General features: G+C 38.0%; 1 long non-coding RNA gene across 1 annotated transcript; it reads left to right on the forward strand.

The window, feature by feature from the left end:
• Nucleotides 1-12,582: 12,582 nt before the first annotated feature.
• LOC130458337 (uncharacterized) lies at nucleotides 12,583-20,711 on the forward strand. The gene is made up of 3 exons (XR_008917513.1): nucleotides 12,583-13,447; nucleotides 16,477-16,633; nucleotides 20,303-20,711. It is a non-coding gene; the product is annotated as an uncharacterized LOC130458337 (long non-coding RNA).
• The last annotated feature ends 200 nt before the right edge of the window (nucleotides 20,712-20,911 follow it).

Raw genomic sequence — 20,911 nt, forward strand, 5'->3', positions numbered from 1 at the left:
CGAATTTTCTGTTCAGGTCTGGTCTTTTATTTATGAATGCTTGGAATTCCTCTGTTGTGTTAAATGACCATACTTTCCCCTGTAAGAATATAGTCAGTTTTGATGGGTATTTTATTCTTGGCTGTAGGCCTAGTTCCCTTGCTTTCCGGAATATCATATTCCATGCCTTTCGGTCCTTCAGTGTGGATGCAGACAGATCCTGTGTTATCCTCACCATGTTTCCATGGTATCTGAATGGTTTCTTTTTGGCAGCTTGTAATACCTGTTCTTTTATCTGATTGTTTTTGAATTTGGCTATAACATTTCTTGGTGTTGTCAGTTGGGGATTAAAAACAGGGGGTGATCTGTGGATTCTTTCAATCTCCACTTTCCCCTCTTGTTCTAGGATTTCGGGACAGTTTTCCTGGATAATTTCCTCTAGTATTATGTCCAGGCTTTTTCTTTTGTCGTGGTCTTCTGGTAGTCCAATTATTCTTAAATTGTCTCTTCTTGAACGATTTTCTAAATCGTCTGTTTTGTGAATGAGATGCTTCACATTTTCCTCAATTTTTTCATTCTTTTTGTTTTGTCTTATAGTGTCCTGCTGCCTTGTGAGGTCACTTGATTCTAGTTGTTTTACTCTGGTTCTTAAAGATTGGATTTCATCTTTGGCTTTTTGGTCATCTTTTTCCTTCTGGTCTGAGTTTCTTTGAAGATTGTCTTTCATCCTCCTTATCTCGTCTTTCATCTCCTTTGCTTCATCTTTCATCTCCTTTGCCTCATTTTCCAGCTGGATGATTTTGGCTTTCAGAGCACTATTTTCTTGTTTTAGTTCAAGTGCCTCTGTTTCCAGATGACTTATCTTAATTTTTAAGTTCTTTTCCCAATTGTCTTCAGCCTCTCTTAGCTGTGTTTTGAGTTCTTCCACAGCCTGTATCCAATTCGCTGGGATTTCTGGTTTATCGTTTGCTGATCTCTCCCCCTCTGTTCCATTTGGTGAGTAGTAGCTGTCTATTGTAGTTTCTTTCTTCTGTTTCTGTTGTTTGTTCAAATTCACCCCTTCTTTCCTCCCTGTATTTGTCTGTGCTCTTGTTCCTCTCATTTTTTTGTTTTTTAGGGACTTCTATCAGTCTCCCCTCTTGGAGCTTTAACAGAGGATCTCTTGGTGTAATCTCTGAGGGAGGGTTGTTGGGGGTTTGAGCTTTCCTGTCCTCTGGAGGCTTTTGATTGGCTTAAAGTTCAGCAGTCAGTGAGGATGGATGGGGAGCCTGGGCTTCCCTGTGTTCTGGAGACTTTTGATGGGATTGAGTTCAGCTTATTTGGGATGGGTTTATTCTGAGTTTTAAACTTCCTGGACGGCTGGAGCAGATATGGAGGATCTCTAAAGCTCTGGCCAGGCTGCCAGGTCTATGCTCCTTCTAGGCTGCCATCTTGACTTCGCCTCTAGGTTTCTGTTTTTTCAGAAGACCCAGCTCTCTAAGGGGGGAGGGGTTGTGGCTTGCCTGGACTCTGAGGGCTCCTGATGAGATTAGGTTCAGGTGGTGTGGGCCGAAAGATCCCAGAGCCAAAAAAGTTAAGGGAAAAAAAAAAGCAGCCACCTCCTCTTCCACAGTCTGTGTTGAGTGCCCAGAGACTGGCCGAGTTACTTTCAAGGAAAGCTCTTTGGAGCAACCCCTTTGCCAGCCCTGAGTTTTCTGTCCTTTCAGTAGCTCTGAGGGCTCCTGATGGGATTAGGTTCAGCTGGTTCTTTCAGAAGACCCTGCTCTCTAAGGGGGGAGGGGTCGTGGCTTGCCTGGACTCTAATGGCTCCTGATGGGATTAGGTTCAGGTAGTGTGGGCCGAATGATCCCGGAGCCAAAAAAAAAGAAGAAAGAGAAAAGCAGCAACCTCCTCTTCCACAGTCTGTGTTGAATGCCCGGAAACTGGCCTGGGTTACTTTTTCAATAGGACATTTTCAAGGACATTTTTCAATAAAAATTATTTTTTAAAATTTTAGTAGAATTTATTCCCAGATATCTTAAACTCTCCTTCCACTGCACATCATAGAAAGCATCCCCCAACAAAAAGATATGTATAGATAAAATATGTCTTTCATGTTTCTATTTATCAGTTCTTTCTCTGGAGGTGGACATTCAGAAGTCATTCTTCAAATATTAATTCTGTAGTGGAATATTGTTATGAATAGAAATTAATCTTGGATACTTTGTACTACATTTATAAGTACTTATTAGTAAAGGGAAAGAATAAAATTATACCAGCCTAACAAAAATCTCCAGCCATGTGCTTCATCAGGACCTAGATTCTTCATGTCCATTTCCCAAGTGGGGAATAGGGTATTCAGGTACCCAAATGGTAGGGCCAGACAAATTAAGGCCAGCCAAGGAGAGGGTTTGAGTTCAGCAAGGGACCAGAACCCAAAAGACCAAGTTCCTGGATTCCAAACCTGGAATGGCCCCCACTAGGTGGACACCACTTACCAGAAATGGCTTGCATTGATAAGCACAAGGAGGGCAGGACAAAACTCCTTTCATAAACCCCCAAATTGACAGAGAACATGAGCCTGCTTCACAGTCTGATTTTTTTTGTTCCTTTGTTTGTTTTATTTTTATTTTTTTTTTTGAAGCTAAGTCTAAACCCTCCCCCAAGATCCTCTAATTGGCCAGGGTTTCACCTCAGTCTCCAAACATCACATCCTTTGACTTCTCCTGGTCTGGAATCCAGCCTGCCATGCTGGCAAATTAAGAAACATGACCTATAATGTAAGACTTCCAGGATCTGATGGTATCCTAGATATTTAATTCACACAATATAACATTCTCTTTGTTCTACTCATTTCACTCATTATTTTCTGTAGATCTTCCAAGTTTTGTTTTGTTTTTAAAATAACTTCCTCATCATTTCTGTAGGATTTTTTCTTTTGTTTGATAGCTTTGGAATTTGGCAATTACATTCCTGGGAGTTGTCTTTTGGGGGTTTAGTGTAGAAGGTGTTCTGTGAGCTCTGTCAGTGGCTGTATTGCCCCTTTGTTCTAGAATCTCTGGGCAATTTTCTTTGATTATATCTTGTATCACCATGTCCAGTTTGGTGTTTATTTCTGGCTTTTCTGGGAGTCCAATTATTCTTAAATTATCTCTTCTCCCTCTATTTTCCAGATCTATCACCTTGTCGGTGAGATATTTTATGTTCTCTTCTAATTTCTTGGTGTTTTGGCTTTGCTTTATTAGTTCTTGCTTTAAAGCCTGGTTTTCTTTTACAGTTTGGTCAAACTGGTTTTGTAGATGCATGAATTTCTTTTGCATTATTTCCCACTTTTCCTCCCAGAAGGCTTCCATCTTTTTGGTCATTTCTGATTAAAATTCTTCATGGGTTTGTGGAGAGTTTCCATTTCCTTTGGAAGATTTTGGAGCATTTTCTTGTATATCTTCTTCTATCTGCTCTGTATTTTGTATTTTGGCTCCATAGAATGTGTCCAAAGTCGCCCCTTTCTTCTTATTTTTCTTGGTATTTTGGGGCTTCTGTGCTTCTGTGGAGTTTGCCATCTCTGAATGTGGAGGATTAGCTTTTCTTATTTCTGTCTGGTGTTCAGAGGCTTTAGTCCTGGGCAGATTGTCGGTTCTATGAGCTTTCCCTGGGTTAAACTGAATATGCCTCACTGGAACTGGAATGGAAGGGTCGGACCACGAGGCCACATTCTCCCCCCGGCTCTCTGGGTTGGGTTGCTTTCCGGAAGTTGCCTTTAGAATCGCTGGCCATGAGGCTGTTTCGTGGGCCTGCGGGGGGATGGGCTGCAGCTTCCCCAAGCTCCGAGGGCAGGGACTTTCACTGAGACTTGGATAGCAGGATCCAGCCCGTGAGGCTGTCTTGCCCGCCCTGAGGGTTGCTGTTGTTTCAACCCTGCTCTCTGCCGGGGGAGCTCCAGGCAGTGACTTTCACTGGGACTCGGATAGAAGGCCTTGAGGGTTGTTGTTCCGAGGACCCTGCTCTCTGAGCCGGGCCTGGCTGCGGCTTCCCGGAGCCTTGGACTCTGTGCTCCTACCCCTGAGGTCCGAGTGATCTCGGGTTCTGGCTTTTGAGTGGGGCCGTACCTTTTGATCCGGGTCCAGGTCCAGGAGGAGGGTTCCCGGGGTCTGTGCTGTTGATCGTCTTGAATTTCGGCGCCTTAGGAGCTTATAGTTTGAGATCGGTCGGGAAGGGTTTTCCGGAGATCTGAACTTTAGCTTTCTCTAAGCTGCCATCTTAACCGGAAGTCCCTCATCATTTCTTATAGTACTATTGTACTATAGTACTATTTATTACTATTTATTAATAGTAATAGTACTAATTACAATCATATGCCATAATTTGTTCAGCCATTCCCCAACTGATAAACATCCCTTCAATTTCTAATTCTTTGCTATCATGAAGAGATCTATTATAAATATATTGGCATATAGTTTCTTTTTCTTTTTCCCTGATCTCCTTAGGAAACAGACCTAACAGTGGTGTTGCTGGATCTAAGGGTATACAGTTTTAGAAATTTAGGCATAATTCCAAATCTCTTAGGTGTGAGATGATAGTTCTGAATTGTTTTGATATGATTTTTTTCCATCAGTAATGATTTTAAGAATTTTTTCAAATATCTATATATGGCTTTAATTTCTTCATCCAAAGACAATTTTTAAGTAGTAGAAATGGAAGAGAAAGAGAACTTCTAGTTTTGGATCATATTATCAATTAGTAATCATCAAAACTACTTTTTTTTGTTGTTCAGTTACTTCAGTCATATCTTGGTGACTCCATTTGGCAAAAATACTGGAGGGATTTTGTCTTTCTTTATACAGCCCATTTTACAGATGAGGAAACTAATATGATTAAGGTTAAGTGACTTGGACAGTGTCCCATAGCTAGTAAGTGATCTCAGGTATTCTTGACTAAAGACCCAGCACTTTATCCATGATACCACTATTTGGTACTGGTTTTAAAAAAAGAGAGAAAAAGAAAAGAGAAATAGAACACATTTGATAAGGAAGCATCCATGTTTGATAAATAACTTCATGTTTGATAAAACAAAGAACATAAATAATATGGGGAAAAATTCTTTATCTGACTAGAATTTCTGGAAAAACTAGAAAAAAAAACTTGAAAGAAATTAGATGTATACCAACATCTTATACCACATACCATATACTCAAGTTGGAATATGCATCTTGAATAATAAAGATACCAGCATTAAAAAAGAACAAGAAAACCAGATAGTTATCTTTAATAGTTGTTACTAAAAGAAGAGTTTTTATCAAACAAAAGAAAAAAGAAAGAAAAGATAGATAATTCTGATGAAATGTAACTGGAAATTTTTTGTATGTATAATATCAGTACAACTAGAGGCAACATGATATGGTAGAAATATAAAAATGAAAATCATTGCAGAGACTAGGAGAAGACAAGAACACTAATACACAATTGATGGGACTGTGATAGGTTATTTTTGTTGTTGTTGTTGTTGTTTTTTAAACCCTTACCTTCCATCTTGAAGTCAATACTGTGCATTGGCTCCAAGGCAGAAGAGTAGTAAGGTCTAGGCAATGGGGGTCAAGTGACTTGCCCAGGGTCACACAGCTGGGAAGTGTCCGAGGCAGATTTGAACCTAGGACCTCCCATCTCTAGGCCTGGACTGTGATAGGTTTTAACCACCATGGAAATCTTTTGGGAAGTACAACTGAAAGGTCACTAAACTCTAATATGCTTTTGACCAATAATTTCTCTACCAGCCTTATACTCAAAAGATATCAGTAAGAGTTTCAGCAAACAATAACTAAAATGCCTAGGCTTTGTAGGTGCATGTTTATTCTCCAACTTAGTTTATGGATGAAAATTTAACAATACAACATAATCTAAAAAATCATTTTATTGTATTACATTTTGTAGAATATAATTATAATTTATATTATTACATATCCCTTTCCCCAAAAGTATTTATAACACATGACATAACTGAATTGCAAAGAACAGAAAAAATATATGGGACCATTCAGTTGGACTACTAAGCTGGAAGGGCTTTTCTCATTTTCAAGGAAAGATGTTCCAAGGAACAATTGGCAACAATTCCCTAACTCTCAGTCCTTATAGCCTCTCAGATTGCATCTTAGCATCTGGCTCTGCCTGACATATACAAGACTCAAGGTTGGTAAGTTAAGAACCTCATTATTTTCCCAATTCTCTGAAGAAGAGTATCCATAAAATACCAGTCTTCTGTCTCTTAGACTCTACCTAGAGTGGAGAGAAAGAAGTAAACCCTTGAAAAGGCAGAGGAATACTAATCTCTTCAAAGTTGCTGCTCCTTAAACAAGCATAGCCTTACACAGATGATCCTCTAGGGCCCAGGGAAAAAAAAAAGGATTTAGTGTGTCTGGTTCTTCTGTGGTAACTAGCAGCTGTTTATAAAAAGAGAAAGGAAACAATTGTTCTCCTAAAGGGAAGTAAGTGATGTTATTATGGTCCAACACAAGGATGGATATATACAGAGACAATCTGTCCTGTGAACACAGCAGCAAAGTAGAAAGTGTGAGGAAGTAAGACTAACTGGCCATGATTCAAGAGTTTGTGCATGGCTATGATGAGGACCTCCTTGACAAGAGTAATGGTGGAGAACAGGTGGGAAAAAGAGGAGGCCAAATTTAGATGCTAGAAACTGATGTCTCCAAAAAGAACAAAGGAAAGGATAAGGGTAGAGGAAATGAGCAGGAAATAGAAAAAAATCCATTTCTGAAAGTGTTCTAACTCGCCAGTTTTTGTGAATCCCAGGACCTTAAGTCTCTGAACAGAAAATTAACATCCCAAGAATCACAGAGTAAAACTGGAGCATATTACACAATGCAGGACATTCCTGAACACAAGTTGTCCTCTATAATATACCCGTGCAACCAAGGTCAAATCAATAAAGTTCCTTGGGTTTCAGTTTGACTACTAAGATTCCTTCCATCTCTAGAGTTATAATTTTATGATCCCATGACCTCCAAAAAGGAGAAACTTGTGCCTTTTCAGGGCAGCCTACTACAATTCTGGACAAATATAATTATGAGGAAGCTGGCATTAAATAGAAATTTGCCTCTTTGTGCTCTAGGATTTCCCTCTGAGGACAAAATGAAGAGATCAAATCCTTCCATATGTGAGCCTTTCATATTTACCATTTATCATCCCTTTCATCCCACTGAAAATCCTTCTCTTCCCTAGGCTAAATATGTCTATTTCTTTCAACCTGTTCTTATAGGACATGGTCACAAGGGCCTACCATCCTCAACTGTGCCACCACTCCATAATTCCATTATGAAACCATTACACAATTTAAAATTCAGCCTAAGTAAGTATTTGTGGGGGTTTTTTTTAGATTAATATGGAGCTTAAGTCTCCCTAGGCTATACTGCTACAGTTTTAAATGGGTAGAGTTTATTTTAAGAATTGCTCCAGTTAGGGTAGTTTGGTGACTCAATGGATAGAGGGCCAGGCCTAGAAATGGAAGGTTCTAGGTTCAAATATGACTTCAGACACTTCCTAGTTATTATATAACTCTGGGCAAGTCACTTAATCCCAGTTGCTTAGTCCTTACCACTCTTCTGCCTTGGAACTTAATACATACTATTAATTAATATAGAAGTTTTTTTTAAAAAATTGTCCCAGCCTATGCCCAATGAAACCCAAACACTAATTCCAGTAATGAATCCAACAATGGAAACATTAATGATCAAACATGATTCAAAGGGATTTAGAACTGACAATATATCTGATCATATTTTTATCCCTAGAGATCATGAGTCCAAATCTTCCAGTAACCAACCCCTTAGCTTGGAATCCATGTTAACTTCTTTAAAATTTTATTTGTTGTTAATTACATCAAAATTCCCAGGTATCTCCCTCCTTCCCCTACCCACAAAAGAGAAAGCAACACACACGCACACATACACACACACATACACACACAGACAAACATATATGTTTTCATGGTTTTCATGTTTTTATTTACCAGGAGATAAACTTTCACAAGTTATTTTTCAAACATTAACGCTATGGTTCTATATAACGTTCTCTTGGTTCTACTCATTTTGCTTTTCATGTTTCATGTAAGCCTTTCCTTGCTTTTTAAAAAAAATTAACTTGCTCATCATTTCTTATAGAGCAGTAGTAGTCCATTACAATTATATGCAACAACTTGCTCAGCCATTCTTTAGTTGATTGGTATCCCCTAAGTTTCTAGTTTATTGCCACCACAAAGAGAAATGCTACAAATATTTTAGTTTCTTTGCTTTTATTTTTCCTCATCATCTTGGGAAACAGACTCAGCAGCAGTATTTCTGGGTCAAAGAGTATACACAGTTTTAGAACTGTTTGGACATAATTCTAGATTGAGAATTCATGTTAACTTGAATGAGCAGTTCAGATTTAGAGAATTTAGAGCTAGAAGGAATCTTAGAGTGTATCCAACTGATATGATTCAAAGAATACTCAGCCTGATGCCAGAAGAACTGTGTTCATTGCTCACTTCTCACTCTTTACAATCTCTGTGACCTTAGGTAAATCAATTGGCCTCCTTAGGTCTCTACATTTTCATCTGTAAAATGAGGACTGTAAAAAAGATAGCATATAAAGCTCCTTCCAGCTCTAGGTCTTTGATCTTACCCAACACCCTTTATTGTGCAAAGAAACTGAAACATAGGAGATTAATTGGCAAGGCTAAGGTACAGGTAGCAATTATGGCAAATTCAATCTTCAAACTTGGGTCTTCTGACTTAATATTCATTGCTTTTCTCTACTAGGACAAACTGCTTAGGATTTGACTTCATAAATCATTAACAGGTTTCTAGAGTAAAATCCTTCAATCTTTCACACAATTCTGTGTGGTAAGTATTATCCCTATTTCCATTTTACAGATGGGAAAGCTTAGGCCAAGAGAGTCAAGATTTACCCAGGGTCACACAGTAAGTACCTGAAATGGGATTAGAACTCATGTCCTTCTGTTTCTAAAATCACATTATACCAATCTGTCCCTCCTACACTGAAGAGAGATCCTTACCTTCCATCACAGAATTGTGATTCCGCTCCAAGGCAGAAGAGCAATAAAGGCTAGGTAATTTGGGGTTAAGTGACAGGCCCAGGGCCACATAGCTAGGAAGTATATGAGCCCAGATTAGGACTAAGGACCTCCCATCTCCAGGCATGGCTCACTGTTTACTGAGATACCTAACTGTGCCTTACATATGATTTTTAGATAATAGAAAGAAGGCCAGAACAAGATTCAGGAAGTCATGGCTTTGAATCCTTTCTCTTTCACATTAATCAATAAGTATTTATTAACCACTTATTATCATCCAGGAATTGCTGTAGGCACTGAGAATAGAAAGAAAAATAAATTAAAAGTATTTCCTTTCAAGGCAATTACATTGTATCTAAAGGAAAATTATTTATGAAGTAAATACAAAACAAGTTTGGGATGAGGACATTAGTAGTAGCTGGGAAAATCAGGAAAAACTTCATAAATTCTTTGAGAGCAGAGACTGACTTGGTTGTTGTTGTTGCTACTGGTGGTGGTGGTGGTGGTGGAAGTGGCTTTTCTATTCTTTGTAGTTCTTTAATGACTGACACACAGTAGGTGCTCTAAAAATGCTTTTTAATTTTACTTGAGGACTTGGCACTTAAGCTGAGCTTTGTAAGGAGGTAATAATGCTAAGACATGGAAAGAATTGATAAATAGAAATAAGCAAGACAATTTTATATAGATAACTTCTCTAATGGGGGAAGGGGGAGAGAAGAGGGTTACTTGAGTATTTTAATGTAACAAATAAATCAATTTTTTAAAAAAAGAAGTAGAGGTGACAGCCTATGCAAAAAAAAACAGATGAAATGTTGTATATTAGGAACAGCATAGAGATCAGTTTGTCTAGAAAACTTGAATCCTTTCTAGCTGTATGACAATGAAGTTACTTTACTCTTCAGTCAATAAGTCAGTCAAATCTTTATTAAACTCTTGTTGTGGTCCAGGAATTAGGCTAGGCCTTGGAGATACAAAGACCAAAGGCTCTGTCCTCTAGCAACTGACATTCTAAGGGGAGGAGAAAACACTCAAACATATATAAAAAATGTAAGAGACCATGTGATCATAGATCTAAAGATGGAAGATACTTTAGATGCCATCTAATCCAGCACCAAATTTTACAAACCCAAAAACTAGAGCACAGAGAGCTTATGATTTGCCCAAAGTCACTGGTATAGTAATTGGCAAGAAGAAGAAGATCAATTCAGGTCCTCTTGCTCCAAATCCATTGTTCTAGAATGTTGTTTGTCCTTCCTATGGAAGAGTACCAAGGATGTCATGGAGCCATGCCTTGACTTTAGAGTATATTAGATTTAGGTGAGGCAGAATTGCCCAAAGTCCTCAGCCTCACTCTCTTTCTGACTCATGAAAATCCTGTGGAAAGACCGAGGTCAAGACAACTGGCAATTGCCTGGGATGTAGCTTCTTCAGTATCTGACAGTACTCTGGAACACACACACACACACACACACACACACACACACACACACATACACACACACACACACACACACACACACATATATATATATATATATATATATATATATATATATATATATATATAATAAAGGATATATGTCATGGGTAGGCATTGAGAGCTGGGCAACAGGTCTGAGAAAGCTTGAGTACTGGCTAAGAGAAAGAAAGGAGGATCAGTGGAACAGACTGGGGGTAAGCGACCTCAGCAAGACAGTATATGATAAACCCAAAGATCCCAGCTTTTGGGACAAAAATCCACTATTCGATAAAAACTGCTGGGAAAATTGGAAGACAATGTGGGAGAGATTAGGAATTGATCAACACCTCACACCCTACACCAAGATAAATTCAAAATGCATGAATGACTTAAACATAAAGAAGGAAACCATAAGTAAATTGGGTAGACACAGAATAGTATACATGTCAGACCTTTGGGAGGGGAAAGACTTTAAAGCCAAGCAAGACATAGAAAGAGTCACAAAATGTAAAATAAATAATTTTGACTACATCAAATTAAAAAGCTTTTGTACAAACAAAACCAATGTAACTAAAATCAGAAGGGTAGCAACAAATTGGGGAAAAAATCTTCATAGAAACCCCTGACAAAGGTTTAATTACTCAAATTTATAAAGAGCTAAATCAATTGTACAAAAATCCAAGCCATTCTCCAATTGATAAATGGACAAGGGACATGGGTAGGCAGTTTTCAGATAAAGAAATCAAAACTATTAATAAGCACATGAAGAAGTGTTCTAAATCTCTTATAATCAGAGAGATACAAATAAAAACAACTCTGAGGTATCACCTCACACCTAGCAGATTGGCTAACATGACAGCAGAGGAAAGCAGTGAATGCTGGAGGGGATGTGGCAAAGTAGGGACATTAATTCATTGCTGGTGGAGCTGTGAACTGATCCAACCATTCTGGAGGACAATTTGGAACTATACCCAAAGGGCGACAAAAGAATATCTACCCTTTGACCCAGCCATAGCATTTCTGGGTTTGTACCCCAAAGTGATAATGGGGAAAAAGACTTGTACAAAAATATTTATAGCTGCACTCTTTGTGGTGGCCAAAAATTGGAAAACGAGGGGATGCCCATCAATTGGGGAATGGCTGAGCAAATTGTGATATATGTTGGTGATGGAATACTATTGTGCTAAAAGGAATAATAAAGTGGAGGAATTCCATGGGGACTGGAACAACCTCCAGGAAGTGATGCAGAGCGAGAGGAGCAGAACCAGGAGAACATTGTACACAGAGACTAATACACTGTGGTATAATCGAATGTAATGGATTTCTCCATTAGTGGCGGTGTAATGTCCCTGAACAATTTGCAGGGATCTAGGAGAAAAACACTATCCATAAGCAGAGGACAAACTGTGGGAGTAAAAACACCAATGAAAAGCAACTGCCTGACTACAATGGCTGAGGGGACATGACAGAGGAGAGACTCTGAACGAACACTCTAATGCAAATACTAACAACATGGCAATGGGTTTGAATCAAGAACACATGTGATACCCAGTGGAATCAGCGTCAGCTATGGGGGGCGGGGGAGGAAAAGAAAATGATCTTTGTCTCTAATGAATAATGCTTGGAAATGATCAAATAAAATATTATTTAAAAAAAAAAGAAAAAAGAAATTAGGTAGAAGAGGAGCACAATACTCAAAGGCTTTTGTAGCTTAAAAAAATATTGTTTATCTGCATTAGTAGATTGAATTGTCACACCACAAGTTCCTAACACTGATCAAAATCAGAAGTCTAAGCCCCCAGATATTTTTTTTCTCAAACCATATTACCCATAGATGATAACACTGTTCAGATATACCCTGCAATTCAGATCCTCCCTATATTATTCAGATCCCTCTAGACAACAATTGGGTCAAAAGACCAAGACTTTGGGCAGAACCTTGTCAGTAAAAGTAATAAACACACAAAAGGGATTGGCTTAACAAAAAACACACAAGAAAACTGTATTAAGAAGGTCAAGCAGCCCAAGTAGTACAATGGAAAGATTTGAATTCAGACATTAAGGGGCTTTTTTAGTCTTGTCTATGGTGCTTCCTGTGTGACCTCAGGAAAACCTCTTTCCATCTCCGAGTATCAGGCTTTTCATCTGTAAAATGAAGATTTGGGACAATATTAAATCTAAGAATTCCTCTCATCCTCCATGTGACTCTTGGATATAATGTTTTTGTAATTATTTATCTGGTTGGCTTGGGTAGACTTATTTACTCATATGAGGATTTTGGATTTGACGATCCCTGGATGGGGTGGGAGAGATGGGAGTTTGGTGTGTGTGTGTGGGGGGGGGTGACACAATTATCTTTAAAATGTGAACACACCTGTCTCAGAACTCAGCTTCCTAAGGGCCTGAAGAGAAAGCCTGTGAGCCCCTGGGACTACAGTGCAAATGCCAGCAGTGCTTCCATAAGGAGTGCAGATTTGTGGCAGGTGTGGTCAATTTAATCCCTTCCTGACCAGATGTAAACTATAAAGTCAGAAGCCAGGCCGCCGTCTTTGCACTAGTCCTTTACGCTGTCAGCACATAAAATTGGAGGAATGGCAGATGCTTTGCTTTCTTCAGAGCTGGCTCCTTTCAATCAACGTTTATTAGCCCAACTCTCCCCCCAGAAGGCTACTTGTCATGCACTCCGATGCTCTTCCCCCACCCTCCTGCCACAGAAGTGGAAGCAGAATGGATTTAAGAAGAATTCTATCTTCTCTCCTTCCCCCACGTCAAATATCCCGCCTAAACTATGGGGTCACAGACTGCCATTTCCTTCACCTGCGTCCCCGAGTCCCGCTTTCGTTCTCTTTGATATGTATCCTTTAGTTCCAATTTCGGCAGTCCTCCAATCTCGGATTTACTTGTGCTGACCAAGATTACGCCCCCACCCCATGCCTGCCTCAGTGGAGGTAAGTCTAAGAAACATTTTCCTTCACCCAAATCAAATGAAATAAGTTCAACAATAAGAGCCATCCCAGGGACAGAAGGGGAGAGCGCTAGAAGTGATTTATGCTAAAGGTCTCCTGCTTGTCATAAACATTCAATTTACAAGAAAGGGCTGTGGTCGATTTAATAGGCTCTGCCCAAGCTCCAGCCTTCTTACAAAACCCCAGGATAGCTGCCATGATTTCACTGATTTTTTTCTGGCTTCTTCAGATAAATGCTTGGCCAAGGACAGAGTGTTGTTTGGTGGTGTTTTCAATAATCTGTTGACCTTTATTTTAGGAGTCTGGGGGAAAAAATAAAGATAGGGAGAAAGAAAACTGACGTTGAGCTGGAGCAATCATGCAGATCTGACCATGATGCCCAAAGACTATAGGAAACAAGAATCCATGAATCAACTCAGCAAGGATTAGCACTTCCTGTGGTCATTCTCTCCAGTTTGCCCACAAAACCTGGGGCTGAAGGGAAACAGTAAATGTCTTTGGCTGGGATTGCCAAACTTTCTAACCCTGTACTGTAGATTTAGCTCTTGATAAGTATTGCCCTATTGCCCAATTAACTGAGTACCTTTAAAAAACTTCCCATGCCAACGCTATTCTATTCCATTTCAATGCTTTTACAGATGATACCCCCCTCCTGCAATGACAGCTTTATTTATGGAACTGCTAATCACTCACTGTCTAGAGAATTACAGGGCTGAAAGAGACTTTGGACATTTTATAATCCAGGACTTCTTCACCTTTTTTGAGTAATGAACTCTTGGAAATCTGGTGAAGCCCATGATGCCCTTCTCAGAATAGTGTTTTTAAATGCAGAAAACAAAAGGCAAACAATTCCAATTGAAACCACACATATTTAAATACAGTTGTTAAAATCTTTAAAAAAAAAACACCAACTTAAAAAATCCCAGGTTAAGAACTATCCTTTTAATCCTTTTTTAATACATAAAAATTATAAATTGAACTAAATTGTCTTCATATATAAACATAGGCTGGCACTATGGTCTGAAGGTCTGAAATTAACTCCTGACTCATCCTTTTGCATGGAAATTTTTCTTTTCCTTCAAAGCCTCAAGTCAAAGTGTTAACTCTTTCCAAAAATGAAAAAAAAAATAATATTTTTAAGCAGTTAGTATGAGAAAAGCCCTCTACTAAGAATTGAAGATAAAAACAGAAAAGCAAGATAGTTCCTGCTCTGGAGCAGCACTTAAATGGGAGAGATACATAGAAATTTCAACTACAAATCAAATGGAAATATCCAATGGCCCCTAGGATAAAGCTGCAATGCAGAAGATAATACACTGATTAAAAAAAAAAAAAGCTACCTGTTTTTAATATCAAACCATTTGATAGTGACTTTTGTATTGAGAACTTTCCTTCCAGAAGCCACAGATCAGTGGATAGGAGGATTAGACATGGAGATCAAATCTTGCCTCAAATACCTACTAACTGTATAACCCTGTTGAACAAGACACTTAAACTCTCTCAGCTTCAGTTTTATCATCTGTAAAGTGGATATCATAATAGCACTTATGTCATACTTTTGTCATAAGGATGAAATGAAAAAATATACATATATACATATGTAATCTTGCAAACATTTCAAGTACTATATAAATGCTAACCATTATTTTCTGAGTCTTCGGTAGCTGTGCCTGCTATTGAAGCAGTTACCAAAGTCTCCATGTTTAGATGATCACTACAATGGACTTGGGCTGGATGTAGGGTCAATGATTTGAAAAGTTCTGCTAATCCCCGATATTTTGTTGGAATATTTCCTTTACCTCCACTGTCTTCTTTTATCTTTTATCATGTGTATTTCCAAGACTATTGTATTCCCCTGGTTAATAATAATTCATATATTTTAGCACTTTAGAGTTTGTTTTGCTATGTAATAAAATCATTTATTTTAGATTCTTTTATAATCTATTTCTCCCATAACTCCTCCACAACAAAAAAGAGAAGGAAAAAAGCTAAATCATAAACATTAAAAGTTCCACAAAACAAATTTCCACATTGATCATCCTAAAAAATCAATCTCTCATTTTAATATTATTCCCTCTCTGACAGGAGGTGAATGGTATGATTTATCAGGCTTCTGGATTAGAACATTTGTGTTTTGTCATTGCAGTGATCAGAGTTCTAATGTGTTTTAAAGCTTTTTTTTTCTTTATAATATCATTGCATAAATTTTCCTCCTAGTTCTGCACATTTTATTCTGCATCAACTCTAGTGGTCTTCTCACTTTTTTCCCTAGACTGTCCATTTCATCATTTCTCTTGGTACAATGATATTCCATTATATTCGTGTATCACAATTTGTTTAGCTATGCCCCAAAAGGAAGACAATACCTTATTTTCCATTTTGGGACAACTATGAAAAAAAGCTGCTACCCTTATTTTTTGTACATAAATGTCTTTTTCCTCTATCTTCTATCTCTTCGGGGGTAAAGATGATATAGTGATATAGCAGGGTCAAAAGTTAAGCACAATTTAAGGGTTTTTGGAGGGTGGTATATTTCCAAAGTGCATTCTAGCAAGGCTGAACCAGTTCATAGCTCCATTACTGTGCCTATTTTCCCAATGCCCCTTTAGCATTTATCTTATTTTTCTAACATCAACTTTTCCAGAGCATTTATCATTTGCAAAAAGCTTAAATAGCAAGCACTTTGTATGCTAGTGAGTAGGAATGTTATTATCCCAATTTTTAGTTGAGGAAATGGTGCCCTAGTCTCCCAACTATGTCTAGGATTTTTTCCATTGTTTCTTTGCTAGATGACAACTCATCAAAGGTGACAACCAAATATTTTCATTTTTTTCTATCCCTAGATGTAATCATATTGTCAAAAAGTGTACAATGTCATTGGTTAATGAATGCTGCCTGAATTGTTGATTGCATTTGAGATATTCAAACAATAACTAGATCAACATTTATTGGGGATTTTATAAGGCATATATATATATATATTTTTAATCTAATCACATTAAAATGTTAAGTTCTCAGACTTCCGGGTAATCATGGCTGCAATCTAGATGCCACACGCTTCCTCTCCCCGGCACTGAATGAAATAGACTACATCAAAGGAGCATAAAAATCACCTTTGGAGGAACAGAAGGACACCCCAGTACTCCCCAGTATCCCACAGAGGCGAAGGTACGTGGGGTTTGAACATTTCCACACTATAATAAGGAGGAGAAAAAGCTTGCACAGAAATGTGAACTGAGCCACCCTTCCCCCCCTACCTCCCCCACCAAATCAGAGTGAGCTACCTGAGCTCTCACTGGGACAGTGAGTGAGTGAGTGGGGAACATCTCTGTCTGGGGGGGGCACTCCAGGGTCCTTGGGATCTGGGGACTGCCAGGCATTCAACAAAATAGAAGATTTCCAAGCATTTGCTAAGAAAAGACCAGAACTTAGTGGAAAATTTGATATCCAAGCACAGAAAGCAAGAGAAACATGAAAAGGTAAATATGAAAGAAAGGGAAAAGGAGATAAATCTTATCTTTTTCTTTAAGTCAAACTCTCTTCTATTAGGACTACATTTACATCAAATTATATATATATATATTAATATGTGGGGAAAATGTTTTGTGTAACTCTCAAAAATTGTAGCATCATAAGAGTAGTTAGAAGAAACATGCATAGGGAAAGATTGGGGCATTAAGAAGATTTGGGGAAAGTAGGGGCAAAGAAAGGAAAAGGGAGGGGGGGACCATTGATAATACTAAGATTTACTTCAAGAAATGGGGGGGGGGACCTAATAGAATAATCTTTCCCATCTAAAGATACACATGGGAAGGGGAAGGGAAGAACTCTCATATGAGAAGGAGAGGAAGAGAGTGTGAAGTGGAATTACTTAAGCCTTACTCTCAGTGAAATCAAATCTGAGAGGGAAGAACATCTAGATCCAGTGGGATCCCGAATTCTATCTTATCCAACAGGGCAAGAAAGAAAGGAAAATTAAGGAGGGGGAGAAGGGAGGGAGAAGAAAATGACAACAGCAAGACATCCTTTCAAACCTTATGGGATGCAGCCAAAGCAGTACTTAGAGGAAAATTCATATCCCTGAGTGCATATATTAACAAATTAGGGAGGACAGAGATCAAGGAATTGGAAATGCAAATTAAAAAACTTGAGAACAAACAAATTAAAAACCCCCAGAAGAAAACCATACTAGAGATCCTAAAAATTAAGAGAGAAATTAATAAAATCTAAAGTGACAGAACTATTGAGCTAATAAACAAGACTAGAAGCTAGTACTTTGAAAAAACAGACAAAATAGACAAAGTACTGGTTAATCTAATTAAAAAAAGGAAAGAAGAAAAGCAAATTAACAGCATCAAGGATGAAAAGGGGGATCTCACCTCCAATGAAGAGGAAATTAAGGCAATCATTAAAAACTACTTTGCCCAACTATATGGCAATAAATATACCAACCTAGGTGATATGGATGAATATTTACAAAAATATAAATTGCCTAGACTAACAGAAGAAGAAATAGATTTCTTAAATAATCCCATATCAGAAAAAGAAATCCAACAGGCCATCAAAGAACTTCCTAAGAAAAAATCCCCAGGGCCTGAAGGATTCACCAGTGAATTCTATCAAACATTCAAAGAACAGCTAACTCCAATACTATACAAACTATTTGACATAATAATCAAAGAGGGAGTTCTACCAAACTCCTTTTATGACACAAACATGGTACTAATTCCAAAGCCAGGCAGGCCAAAAACAGGGAAAGAAAACTATAGACCAATCTCCCTAATGAATATAGATGCAAAAATCTTAAATAGGATACTAGCAAAAAGACTCCAGCAAGTGATCAGAAGGGTCATCCACCATGATCAAGCAGGATTTATACCAGGGATGTAGGGCTGGTTCAATATTAGGAAAACTATCCACATAATTGACCACATCAACAAGCAAACCAACAAGAACCACATGATTATCTCAATAGATGCAGAAAAAGCCTTTGATAAAATACAACACCCATTCCTACTAAAAACACTAGAAAGCATAGGAGTAGAAGGGTCGTTCCTAAAAATAATAAACAGTATATATATATAAAACCATCAACTAATATCATCTGCAATGGGGATAAACTAAATTCATTCCCATTAAGATCAGGAGTGAAACAAGGATGCCCATTATTGTATTAGAAACACTAGCAGTAGCAATTAGAGAAGAAAAAGAAATTGAAGGCATTAAAATAGGCAAGGAGGAGACCAAATTATCGCTCTTTGCAGATGACATGATGGTCTACTTAAAGAATCCTAGAGATTCAACCAAAAGCTAATTGAAATAATCAACAACTTTAGCAAAGTTGCAGGATACAAAATAAACCCACATAAGTCATCAGCATTTCTATATAATTCCAACACAGCTCAGCAGCAAGAACTAGAAAGGGAAATCCCATTCAAAATTACCTTAGACAAAATAAAATGCTTAGGAATCTATCTCCCGAGACAAACACAGGATCTATATGAATACAACTACAAAACACTGTCCACACAACTAAAACTAGACTTGAACAATTGTAAGAACATTAACTGCTCATGGGTAGGACGAGCCAATATAATAAAAATGACCATCCTACCCAAACTCATCTATCTATTTAGTGCCATACCCATGGAACTTCCAAAAATTTTTTTTACTGATTTAGAAAAAAAACATAAATTTCATTTGGAAGAACAAAAGATCAAGGATATCCAGGGAAATAATGAAAAAAAAAATACAAAGGAAGGGGGTCTTACAGTCCCAGATCTCAGACTATATTATAAAGCAGGGGTCATCAAAACAATTTGGTACTGGCTAAGAGACAGAAAGGAGGATCACTGGAATAGACTGGGGGCAAGTGACCTCAGCAAGACAGTATATGACAAACCCAAAAATCCCAGCTTTTGGGACAAAAATCCACTAATTTCATAAAAACTGCTGGGAAAATTGGAGGACAGTGTGGGAAAGATTAGGTTTAGATCAACACCACACACCCTACACCAAGATAAATTCAAAATGGGTGAATGACTTGAACATAAAGAAGGAAACTATAAGAAAATTAGGCGAACACAGAACATTATACATGTCAGACCTTTGGGAAGGGAAAGACTTCAAAACCAAGCAAGAATTAGAGTTACAGAATGCAAAATAAATAATCTGGAATACATCAAATTAAAAAGATTTTGTACAAACAAAACCAATGTAACCAAAATCAGAAGGGTAGCAACAAATTGGGAAACAATCTTCATAAAAAACTCTGACAATGGTTTAATTACTCAAATTTACAAAGAACTAAATCAATTGTACAAAAAATCAATCCATTCTCCAATTGACAAATGGGTAAGAGACATGAACAGGCAGTTCTCAGCCAAAGAAATCAAAACTATTAATAAGCACATGAAAAAGTGCTCTACATCTCTTATAATCAGAGAGATGCAAATCAAAACAACTCAGGTATCACCTCACACCTAGCAGATTGGCTAACATGACAGCTATGGAAAGTAATGAATGCTGGAGGGAATGTGGCAAAGTAGGGACATTAATTCATTGCTGGTGGAGTTGTGAATTGATCCAGCCATTCTGGAGGGCAATTTGAAACTATGCCCAAAGGGCGATAAAAGACTGTCTTCCCTTTGATCCAGCTATAGCACTGCTGGGTTTGTACCCCAAAGAGATAATAAGGAAAAAGACTTGTACAAGAATATTCATAGCTGCACTCTTTGTGGTGGCCAAAAATTGGAAAACGAGGGGATGCCTATCAATTGGGGAATGGCTGAACAAATTGTGATATATGTTGGTGATGGAATACTATTGTGCTCAAAGGAATAATGAAGTAGAGGAATTCCATCGAGACTGGAACAACCTCCAGGAAGTGATGCAGAGCGAGAGGAGCAGAACCAGGAAAACATTGTACACAGAGACTGATACACTGTGGTACAATCGAAGGTGATGGACTTCTCCATTAGTGTCAATGCAATGTCCCTGAACAATCTGCAGGGATCTAAAAAATACTATCCACAAGCAGAGGATAAACTGTGTGAGTAAAAACACCAATGAAAAGCAACTGCTTGACTACAGGGGTTGAGGGGACATGACTGAGGAGAGACTCTAAATGAACACTCTAATGCAAATACCAACAACAGGGAAATGGGTTCGAGTTAAGAACACATGTGATAACCAGTGGAATCATGCGTCGGCTGTGGGAGCGGGGAGGGGAGGAAAAGAAAATGATCTTTGTTTCCAGTGAATAATGTTTGGAAATGACCAAATAAAATAATGTTTAAAATTAAAATAAAATTAAAATAAAAAAATAAAATAAAATAAAAATTTTAAGTTCTCTTCTAAATGCTAAAAGTCTATGTAATAAATGCTTGTTGGATTGGATTCTGATATTAAATTCATCTTTAGTATCTCTTAGTGACACATAGTGGT

This window comes from Monodelphis domestica, chromosome 3 (assembly GCF_027887165.1).
Source record: "Monodelphis domestica isolate mMonDom1 chromosome 3, mMonDom1.pri, whole genome shotgun sequence".
Lineage (NCBI taxonomy): Eukaryota > Metazoa > Chordata > Mammalia > Didelphimorphia > Didelphidae > Monodelphis > Monodelphis domestica.